This window comes from Astyanax mexicanus, unplaced genomic scaffold, assembly GCF_023375975.1.
Source record: "Astyanax mexicanus isolate ESR-SI-001 unplaced genomic scaffold, AstMex3_surface scaffold_37, whole genome shotgun sequence".
In the NCBI taxonomy this organism is placed as follows: Eukaryota; Metazoa; Chordata; class Actinopteri; order Characiformes; family Acestrorhamphidae; genus Astyanax; species Astyanax mexicanus.
This window is the reverse complement of record NW_026040047.1, coordinates 2700001-2707500: the sequence shown is the minus strand read 5'-3', so window position 1 is coordinate 2707500 and position 7500 is coordinate 2700001. Positions and strand designations below refer to the sequence as shown.

The 7500-nt window shown below is 46.7% G+C and overlaps 30 non-coding genes and 3 pseudogenes across 30 annotated transcripts; all 33 read left to right on the top strand.

The window, feature by feature from the left end:
* The first annotated feature begins 26 nt into the window (after positions 1-26).
* LOC125793543 (5S ribosomal RNA) lies at positions 27-135 on the top strand (annotated as a pseudogene).
* A 110-nt stretch (positions 136-245) lies between these two features.
* Positions 246-364, top strand: LOC125793802 (5S ribosomal RNA). The gene has a single exon (XR_007433323.1). It is a non-coding gene; the product is annotated as a 5S ribosomal RNA (ribosomal RNA).
* A 110-nt stretch (positions 365-474) lies between these two features.
* Positions 475-582, top strand: LOC125793575 (5S ribosomal RNA; annotated as a pseudogene).
* A 110-nt stretch (positions 583-692) lies between these two features.
* LOC125793801 (5S ribosomal RNA) lies at positions 693-811 on the top strand. The gene has a single exon (XR_007433322.1). It is a non-coding gene; the product is annotated as a 5S ribosomal RNA (ribosomal RNA).
* Positions 812-921: 110 nt separating this feature from the next.
* Positions 922-1030, top strand: LOC125793556 (5S ribosomal RNA; annotated as a pseudogene).
* Positions 1031-1140: 110 nt separating this feature from the next.
* Positions 1141-1259, top strand: LOC125793299 (5S ribosomal RNA). The gene has a single exon (XR_007432883.1). It is a non-coding gene; the product is annotated as a 5S ribosomal RNA (ribosomal RNA).
* A 110-nt stretch (positions 1260-1369) lies between these two features.
* LOC125793800 (5S ribosomal RNA) lies at positions 1370-1488 on the top strand. The gene has a single exon (XR_007433321.1). It is a non-coding gene; the product is annotated as a 5S ribosomal RNA (ribosomal RNA).
* Positions 1489-1598: 110 nt separating this feature from the next.
* Positions 1599-1717, top strand: LOC125793298 (5S ribosomal RNA). The gene has a single exon (XR_007432882.1). It is a non-coding gene; the product is annotated as a 5S ribosomal RNA (ribosomal RNA).
* A 110-nt stretch (positions 1718-1827) lies between these two features.
* LOC125793385 (5S ribosomal RNA) lies at positions 1828-1946 on the top strand. Its single transcript, XR_007432969.1, has one exon. It is a non-coding gene; the product is annotated as a 5S ribosomal RNA (ribosomal RNA).
* Positions 1947-2056: 110 nt separating this feature from the next.
* On the top strand, positions 2057-2175 carry LOC125793799 (5S ribosomal RNA). The gene has a single exon (XR_007433320.1). It is a non-coding gene; the product is annotated as a 5S ribosomal RNA (ribosomal RNA).
* Positions 2176-2285: 110 nt separating this feature from the next.
* LOC125793798 (5S ribosomal RNA) lies at positions 2286-2404 on the top strand. Its single transcript, XR_007433319.1, has one exon. It is a non-coding gene; the product is annotated as a 5S ribosomal RNA (ribosomal RNA).
* Positions 2405-2514: 110 nt separating this feature from the next.
* Positions 2515-2633, top strand: LOC125793259 (5S ribosomal RNA). Its single transcript, XR_007432843.1, has one exon. It is a non-coding gene; the product is annotated as a 5S ribosomal RNA (ribosomal RNA).
* Positions 2634-2743: 110 nt separating this feature from the next.
* On the top strand, positions 2744-2862 carry LOC125793797 (5S ribosomal RNA). The gene has a single exon (XR_007433318.1). It is a non-coding gene; the product is annotated as a 5S ribosomal RNA (ribosomal RNA).
* Positions 2863-2972: 110 nt separating this feature from the next.
* LOC125793796 (5S ribosomal RNA) lies at positions 2973-3091 on the top strand. Its single transcript, XR_007433317.1, has one exon. It is a non-coding gene; the product is annotated as a 5S ribosomal RNA (ribosomal RNA).
* Positions 3092-3201: 110 nt separating this feature from the next.
* On the top strand, positions 3202-3320 carry LOC125793464 (5S ribosomal RNA). Its single transcript, XR_007433048.1, has one exon. It is a non-coding gene; the product is annotated as a 5S ribosomal RNA (ribosomal RNA).
* A 110-nt stretch (positions 3321-3430) lies between these two features.
* Positions 3431-3549, top strand: LOC125793795 (5S ribosomal RNA). Its single transcript, XR_007433316.1, has one exon. It is a non-coding gene; the product is annotated as a 5S ribosomal RNA (ribosomal RNA).
* A 110-nt stretch (positions 3550-3659) lies between these two features.
* Positions 3660-3778, top strand: LOC125793794 (5S ribosomal RNA). The gene has a single exon (XR_007433315.1). It is a non-coding gene; the product is annotated as a 5S ribosomal RNA (ribosomal RNA).
* A 110-nt stretch (positions 3779-3888) lies between these two features.
* LOC125793297 (5S ribosomal RNA) lies at positions 3889-4007 on the top strand. Its single transcript, XR_007432881.1, has one exon. It is a non-coding gene; the product is annotated as a 5S ribosomal RNA (ribosomal RNA).
* Positions 4008-4117: 110 nt separating this feature from the next.
* On the top strand, positions 4118-4236 carry LOC125793792 (5S ribosomal RNA). Its single transcript, XR_007433313.1, has one exon. It is a non-coding gene; the product is annotated as a 5S ribosomal RNA (ribosomal RNA).
* Positions 4237-4346: 110 nt separating this feature from the next.
* On the top strand, positions 4347-4465 carry LOC125793433 (5S ribosomal RNA). Its single transcript, XR_007433017.1, has one exon. It is a non-coding gene; the product is annotated as a 5S ribosomal RNA (ribosomal RNA).
* Positions 4466-4575: 110 nt separating this feature from the next.
* LOC125793791 (5S ribosomal RNA) lies at positions 4576-4694 on the top strand. Its single transcript, XR_007433312.1, has one exon. It is a non-coding gene; the product is annotated as a 5S ribosomal RNA (ribosomal RNA).
* Positions 4695-4804: 110 nt separating this feature from the next.
* LOC125793296 (5S ribosomal RNA) lies at positions 4805-4923 on the top strand. The gene has a single exon (XR_007432880.1). It is a non-coding gene; the product is annotated as a 5S ribosomal RNA (ribosomal RNA).
* A 110-nt stretch (positions 4924-5033) lies between these two features.
* On the top strand, positions 5034-5152 carry LOC125794013 (5S ribosomal RNA). Its single transcript, XR_007433531.1, has one exon. It is a non-coding gene; the product is annotated as a 5S ribosomal RNA (ribosomal RNA).
* A 110-nt stretch (positions 5153-5262) lies between these two features.
* LOC125793432 (5S ribosomal RNA) lies at positions 5263-5381 on the top strand. The gene has a single exon (XR_007433016.1). It is a non-coding gene; the product is annotated as a 5S ribosomal RNA (ribosomal RNA).
* Positions 5382-5491: 110 nt separating this feature from the next.
* LOC125793790 (5S ribosomal RNA) lies at positions 5492-5610 on the top strand. Its single transcript, XR_007433311.1, has one exon. It is a non-coding gene; the product is annotated as a 5S ribosomal RNA (ribosomal RNA).
* Positions 5611-5720: 110 nt separating this feature from the next.
* On the top strand, positions 5721-5839 carry LOC125793295 (5S ribosomal RNA). The gene has a single exon (XR_007432879.1). It is a non-coding gene; the product is annotated as a 5S ribosomal RNA (ribosomal RNA).
* A 110-nt stretch (positions 5840-5949) lies between these two features.
* LOC125793147 (5S ribosomal RNA) lies at positions 5950-6068 on the top strand. The gene has a single exon (XR_007432731.1). It is a non-coding gene; the product is annotated as a 5S ribosomal RNA (ribosomal RNA).
* Positions 6069-6178: 110 nt separating this feature from the next.
* LOC125793789 (5S ribosomal RNA) lies at positions 6179-6297 on the top strand. The gene has a single exon (XR_007433310.1). It is a non-coding gene; the product is annotated as a 5S ribosomal RNA (ribosomal RNA).
* A 110-nt stretch (positions 6298-6407) lies between these two features.
* Positions 6408-6526, top strand: LOC125793788 (5S ribosomal RNA). Its single transcript, XR_007433309.1, has one exon. It is a non-coding gene; the product is annotated as a 5S ribosomal RNA (ribosomal RNA).
* Positions 6527-6636: 110 nt separating this feature from the next.
* On the top strand, positions 6637-6755 carry LOC125793224 (5S ribosomal RNA). The gene has a single exon (XR_007432808.1). It is a non-coding gene; the product is annotated as a 5S ribosomal RNA (ribosomal RNA).
* A 110-nt stretch (positions 6756-6865) lies between these two features.
* LOC125793163 (5S ribosomal RNA) lies at positions 6866-6984 on the top strand. Its single transcript, XR_007432747.1, has one exon. It is a non-coding gene; the product is annotated as a 5S ribosomal RNA (ribosomal RNA).
* A 110-nt stretch (positions 6985-7094) lies between these two features.
* On the top strand, positions 7095-7213 carry LOC125793787 (5S ribosomal RNA). Its single transcript, XR_007433308.1, has one exon. It is a non-coding gene; the product is annotated as a 5S ribosomal RNA (ribosomal RNA).
* Positions 7214-7323: 110 nt separating this feature from the next.
* On the top strand, positions 7324-7442 carry LOC125793786 (5S ribosomal RNA). The gene has a single exon (XR_007433307.1). It is a non-coding gene; the product is annotated as a 5S ribosomal RNA (ribosomal RNA).
* The last annotated feature ends 58 nt before the right edge of the window (positions 7443-7500 follow it).

Genomic DNA, 7500 nt, shown 5'->3' with positions numbered 1-7500 from the left:
GTAGTCTTGATGAGAGCTCTGCAATGGCTTACGGTCACACTACCCTGAGAACGCCTGATCTCGGAAGCTAAGCAGGGTTTGGCCTGGTTAGTACTTGGATGGGAGACCACCTGGGAATACCAGGTGCTGTAAGCTTTTCCCCTCTTGCTTCCATTACCATGGTCTTGTTATACATTACTAGTTTGTTATCTGAAACCCAACATAGATGAAGTTGCATAAGTAGTCTTGATGAGAGCTCTGCAATGGCTTACGGTCACACTACCCTGAGAACGCCCGATCTCGTCTGATCTCGGAAGCTAAGCAGGGTTTGGCCTGGTTAGTACTTGGATGGGAGACCACCTGGGAATACCAGGTGCTGTAAGCTTTTCCCCTCTTGCTTCCATTACCATGGTCTTGTTATACATTACTAGTTTGTTATCTGAAACCCAACATAGATGAAGTTGCATAAGTAGTCTTGATGAGAGCTCTGCAATGGCTTACGTCACACTACCCTGAGAACGCCTGATCTCGGAAGCTAAGCAGGGTTTGGCCTGGTTAGTACTTGGATGGGAGACCACCTGGGAATACCAGGTGCTGGAAGCTTTTCCCCTCTTGCTTCCATTACCATGGTCTTGTTATACATTACTAGTTTGTTATCTGAAACCCAACATAGATGAAGTTGCATAAGTAGTCTTGATGAGAGCTCTGCAATGGCTTACGGTCACACTACCCTGAGAACGCCCGATCTCGTCTGATCTCGGAAGCTAAGCAGGGTTTGGCCTGGTTAGTACTTGGATGGGAGACCACCTGGGAATACCAGGTGCTGTAAGCTTTTCCCCTCTTGCTTCCATTACCATGGTCTTGTTATACATTACTAGTTTGTTATCTGAAACCCAACATAGATGAAGTTGCATAAGTAGTCTTGATGAGAGCTCTGCAATGGCTTTCGGTCACACTACCCTGAGAACGCCTGATCTCGGAAGCTAAGCAGGGTTTGACCTGGTTAGTACTTGGATGGGAGACCACCTGGGAATACCAGGTGCTGTAAGCTTTTCCCCTCTTGCTTCCATTACCATGGTCTTGTTATACATTACTAGTTTGTTATCTGAAACCCAACATAGATGAAGTTGCATAAGTAGTCTTGATGAGAGCTCTGCAATGGCTTACGGTCACACTACCCTGAGAACGCCCGATCTCGTCTGATCTCGGAAGCTAAGCAGGGTTTGGCCTGGTTAGTACTTGGATGGGAGACCACCTGGGAATACCAGGTGCTGGAAGCTTTTCCCCTCTTGCTTCCATTACCATGGTCTTGTTATACATTACTAGTTTGTTATCTGAAACCCAACATAGATGAAGTTGCATAAGTAGTCTTGATGAGAGCTCTGCAATGGCTTACGGTCACACTACCCTGAGAACGCCCGATCTCGTCTGATCTCGGAAGCTAAGCAGGGTTTGGCCTGGTTAGTACTTGGATGGGAGACCACCTGGGAATACCAGGTGCTGTAAGCTTTTCCCCTCTTGCTTCCATTACCATGGTCTTGTTATACATTACTAGTTTGTTATCTGAAACCCAACATAGATGAAGTTGCATAAGTAGTCTTGATGAGAGCTCTGCAATGGCTTACGGTCACACTACCCTGAGAACGCCCGATCTCGTCTGATCTCGGAAGCTAAGCAGGGTTTGGCCTGGTTAGTACTTGGATGGGAGACCACCTGGGAATACCAGGTGCTGGAAGCTTTTCCCCTCTTGCTTCCATTACCATGGTCTTGTTATACATTACTAGTTTGTTATCTGAAACCCAACATAGATGAAGTTGCATAAGTAGTCTTGATGAGAGCTCTGCAATGGCTTACGGTCACACTACCGTGAGATCGCCCGATCTCGTCTGATCTCGGAAGCTAAGCAGGGTTTGGCCTGGTTAGTACTTGGATGGGAGACCACCTGGGAATACCAGGTGCTGTAAGCTTTTCCCCTCTTGCTTCCATTACCATGGTCTTGTTATACATTACTAGTTTGTTATCTGAAACCCAACATAGATGAAGTTGCATAAGTAGTCTTGATGAGAGCTCTGCAATGGCTTACGGTCACACTACCCTGAGAACGCCCGATCTCGTCTGATCTCGGAAGCTAAGCAGGGTTTGGCCTGGTTAGTACTTGGATGGGAGACCACCTGGGAATACCAGGTGCTGTAAGCTTTTCCCCTCTTGCTTCCATTACCATGGTCTTGTTATACATTACTAGTTTGTTATCTGAAACCCAACATAGATGAAGTTGCATAAGTAGTCTTGATGAGAGCTCTGCAATGGCTTACGGTCACACTACCCTGAGAACGCCCGATCTCGTCTGATCTCGGAAGCTAAGCAGGGTTTGGCCTGGTTAGTACTTGGATGGGAGACCACCTGGGAATACCAGGTGCTGTAAGCTTTTCCCCTCTTGCTTCCATTACCATGGTCTTGTTATACATTACTAGTTTGTTATCTGAAACCCAACATAGATGAAGTTGCATAAGTAGTCTTGATGAGAGCTCTGCAATGGCTTATGGTCACACTACCCTGAGAACGCCCGATTTCGTCTGATCTCGGAAGCTAAGCAGGGTTTGGCCTGGTTAGTACTTGGATGGGAGACCACCTGGGAATACCAGGTGCTGTAAGCTTTTCCCCTCTTGCTTCCATTACCATGGTCTTGTTATACATTACTAGTTTGTTATCTGAAACCCAACATAGATGAAGTTGCATAAGTAGTCTTGATGAGAGCTCTGCAACGGCTTACGGTCACACTACCCTGAGAACGCCCGATCTCGTCTGATCTCGGAAGCTAAGCAGGGTTTGGCCTGGTTAGTACTTGGATGGGAGACCACCTGGGAATACCAGGTGCTGTAAGCTTTTCCCCTCTTGCTTCCATTACCATGGTCTTGTTATACATTACTAGTTTGTTATCTGAAACCCAACATAGATGAAGTTGCATAAGTAGTCTTGATGAGAGCTCTGCAACGGCTTACGGTCACACTACCCTGAGAACGCCCGATCTCGTCTGATCTCGGAAGCTAAGCAGGGTTTGGCCTGGTTAGTACTTGGATGGGAGACCACCTGGGAATACCAGGTGCTGTAAGCTTTTCCCCTCTTGCTTCCATTACCATGGTCTTGTTATACATTACTAGTTTGTTATCTGAAACCCAACATAGATGAAGTTGCATAAGTAGTCTTGATGAGAGCTCTGCAATGGCTTACGGTCACACTACCCTGAGAACGCCCGATCTCGTCTGATCTTGGAAGCTAAGCAGGGTTTGGCCTGGTTAGTACTTGGATGAGAGACCACCTGGGAATACCAGGTGCTGTAAGCTTTTCCCCTCTTGCTTCCATTACCATGGTCTTGTTATACATTACTAGTTTGTTATCTGAAACCCAACATAGATGAAGTTGCATAAGTAGTCTTGATGAGAGCTCTGCAATGGCTTACGGTCACACTACCCTGAGAACGCCCGATCTCGTCTGATCTCGGAAGCTAAGCAGGGTTTGGCCTGGTTAGTACTTGGATGGGAGACCACCTGGGAATACCAGGTGCTGTAAGCTTTTCCCCTCTTGCTTCCATTACCATGGTCTTGTTATACATTACTAGTTTGTTATCTGAAACCCAACATAGATGAAGTTGCATAAGTAGTCTTGATGAGAGCTCTGCAATGGCTTACGGTCACACTACCCTGAGAACGCCCGATCTCGTCTGATCTCGGAAGCTAAGCAGGGTTTGGCCTGGTTAGTACTTGGATGGGAGACCACCTGGGAATACCAGGTGCTGTAAGCTTTTCCCCTCTTGCTTCCATTACCATGGTCTTGTTATACATTACTAGTTTGTTATCTGAAACCCAACATAGATGAAGTTGCATAAGTAGTCTTGATGAGAGCTCTGCAATGGCTTACGGTCACACTACCCTGAGAACGCCCGATCTCGTCTGATCTCGGAAGCTAAGCAGGGTTTGGCCTGGTTAGTACTTGGATGGGAGACCACCTGGGAATACCAGGTGCTGGAAGCTTTTCCCCTCTTGCTTCCATTACCATGGTCTTGTTATACATTACTAGTTTGTTATCTGAAACCCAACATAGATGAAGTTGCATAAGTAGTCTTGATGAGAGCTCTGCAATGGCTTACGGTCACACTACCCTGAGAACGCCCGATCTCGTCTGATCTCGGAAGCTAAGCAGGGTTTGGCCTGGTTAGTACTTGGATGGGAGACCACCTGGGAATACCAGGTGCTGTAAGCTTTTCCCCTCTTGCTTCCATTACCATGGTCTTGTTATACATTACTAGTTTGTTATCTGAAACCCAACATAGATGAAGTTGCATAAGTAGTCTTGATGAGAGCTCTGCAATGGCTTACGGTCACACTACCCTGAGAACGCCCGATCTCGTATGATCTCGGAAGCTAAGCAGGGTTTGGCCTTGTTAGTACTTGGATGGGAGACCACCTGGGAATACCAGGTGCTGTAAGCTTTTCCCCTCTTGCTTCCATTACCATGGTCTTGTTATACATTACTAGTTTGTTATCTGAAACCCAACATAGATGAAGTTGCATAAGTAGTCTTGATGAGAGCTCTGCAATGGCTTACGGTCACACTACCCTGAGAACGCCCGATCTCGTCTGATCTCGGAAGCTAAGCAGGGTTTGGCCTGGTTAGTACTTGGATGGGAGACCACCTGGGAATACCAGGTGCTGTAAGCTTTTCCCCTCTTGCTTCCATTACCATGGTCTTGTTATACATTACTAGTTTGTTATCTGAAACCCAACATAGATGAAGTTGCATAAGTAGTCTTGATGAGAGCTCTGCAATGGCTTACGGTCACACTACCCTGAGAACGCCCGATCTCGTCTGATCTCGGAAGCTAAGCAGGGTTTGGCCTGGTTAGTACTTGGATGGGAGACCACCTGGGAATACCAGGTGCTGGAAGCTTTTCCCCTCTTGCTTCCATTACCATGGTCTTGTTATACATTACTAGTTTGTTATCTGAAACCCAACATAGATGACGTTGCATAAGTAGTCTTGATGAGAGCTCTGCAATGGCTTACGGTCACACTACCCTGAGAACGCCCGATCACGTCTGATCTCGGAAGCTAAGCAGGGTTTGGCCTGGTTAGTACTTGGATGGGAGACCACCTGGGAATACCAGGTGCTGTAAGCTTTTCCCCTCTTGCTTCCATTACCATGGTCTTGTTATACATTACTAGTTTGTTATCTGAAACCCAACATAGATGAAGTTGCATAAGTAGTCTTGATGAGAGCTCTGCAATGGCTTACGGTCACACTACCCTGAGAACGCCCGATCTCGTATGATCTCGGAAGCTAAGCAGGGTTTGGCCTTGTTAGTACTTGGATGGGAGACCACCTGGGAATACCAGGTGCTGTAAGCTTTTCCCCTCTTGCTTCCATTACCATGGTCTTGTTATACATTACTAGTTTGTTATCTGAAACCCAACATAGATGAAGTTGCATAAGTAGTCTTGATGAGAGCTCTGCAATGGCTTACGGTCACACTACCCTGAGAACGCCCGATCTCGTCTGATCTCGGAAGCTAAGCAGGGTTTGGCCTGGTTAGTACTTGGATGGGAGACCACCTGGGAATACCAGGTGCTGTAAGCTTTTCCCCTCTTGCTTCCATTACCATGGTCTTGTTATACATTACTAGTTTGTTGTCTGAAACCCAACATAGATGAAGTTGCATAAGTAGTCTTGATGAGAGCTCTGCAATGGCTTACGGTCACACTACCCTGAGAACGCCCGATCTCGTCTGATCTCGGAAGCTAAGCAGGGTTTGGCCTGGTTAGTACTTGGATGGGAGACCACCTGGGAATACCAGGTGCTGGAAGCTTTTCCCCTCTTGCTTCCATTACCATGGTCTTGTTATACATTACTAGTTTGTTATCTGAAACCCAACATAGATGAAGTTGCATAAGTAGTCTTGATGAGAGCTCTGCAATGGCTAACGGTCACACTACCCTGAGAACGCCCGATCTCGTCTGATCTCGGAAGCTAAGCAGGGTTTGGCCTGGTTAGTACTTGGATGGGAGACCACCTGGGAATACCAGGTGCTGTAAGCTTTTCCCCTCTTGCTTCCATTACCATGGTCTTGTTATACATTACTAGTTTGTTATCTGAAACCCAACATAGATGAAGTTGCATAAGTAGTCTTGATGAGAGCTCTGCAATGGCTTACGGTCACACTACCCTGAGAACGCCCGATCTCGTCTGATCTCGGAAGCTAAGCAGGGTTTGGCCTGGTTAGTACTTGGATGGGAGACCACCTGGGAATACCAGGTGCTGTAAGCTTTTCCCCTCTTGCTTCCATTACCATGGTCTTGTTATACATTACTAGTTTGTTATCTGAAACCCAACATAGATGAAGTTGCATAAGTAGTCTTGATGAGAGCTCTGCAATGGCTTACGGTCACACTACCCTGAGAACGCCCGATCTCGTCTGATCTCGGAAGCTAAGCAGGGTTTGGCCTGGTTAGTACTTGGATGGGAGACCACCTGGGAATACCAGGTGCTGTAAGCTTTTCCCCTCTTGCTTCCATTACCATGGTCTTGTTATAAATTACTAGTTTGTTATCTGAAACCCAACATAGATGAAGTTGCATAAGTAGTCTTGATGAGAGCTCTGCAATGGCTTACGGTCACACTACCCTGAGAACGCCCGATCTCGTCTGATCTCGGAAGCTAAGCAGGGTTTGTCCTGGTTAGTACTTGGATGGGAGACCACCTGGGAATACCAGGTGCTGTAAGCTTTTCCCCTCTTGCTTCCATTACCATGGTCTTGTTATACATTACTAGTTTGTTATCTGAAACCCAACATAGATGAAGTTGCATAAGTAGTCTTGATGAGAGCTCTGCAATGGCTTACGGTCACACTACCCTGAGAACGCCCGATCTCGTCTGATCTCGGAAGCTAAGCAGGGTTTGGCCTGGTTAGTACTTGGATGGGAGACCACCTGGGAATACCAGGTTCTGTAAGCTTTTCCCCTCTTGCTTCCATTACCATGGTCTTGTTATACATTACTAGTTTGTTATCTGAAACCCAACATAGATGAAGTTGCATAAGTAGTCTTGATGAGAGCTCTGCAATGGCTTACGGTCACACTACCCTGAGAACGCCCGATCTCGTCTGATCTCGGAAGCTAAGCAGGGTTTGGCCTGGTTAGTACTTGGATGGGAGACCACCTGGGAATACCAGGTGCTGTAAGCTTTTCCCCTCTTGCTTCCATTACCATGGTCTTGTTATACATTACTAGTTTGTTATCTGAAACCCAACATAGATGAAGTTGCATAAGTAGTCTTGATGAGAGCTCTGCAATGGCTTACGGTCACACTACCCTGAGAACGCCCGATCTCGTCTGATCTCGGAAGCTAAGCAGGGTTTGGCCTGGTTAGTACTTGGATGGGAGACCACCTGGGAATACCAGGTGCTGTAAGCTTTTCCCCTCTTGCTTCCATTACCATGGTCTTGTTATACATTACTAGTTTGTTATCTGA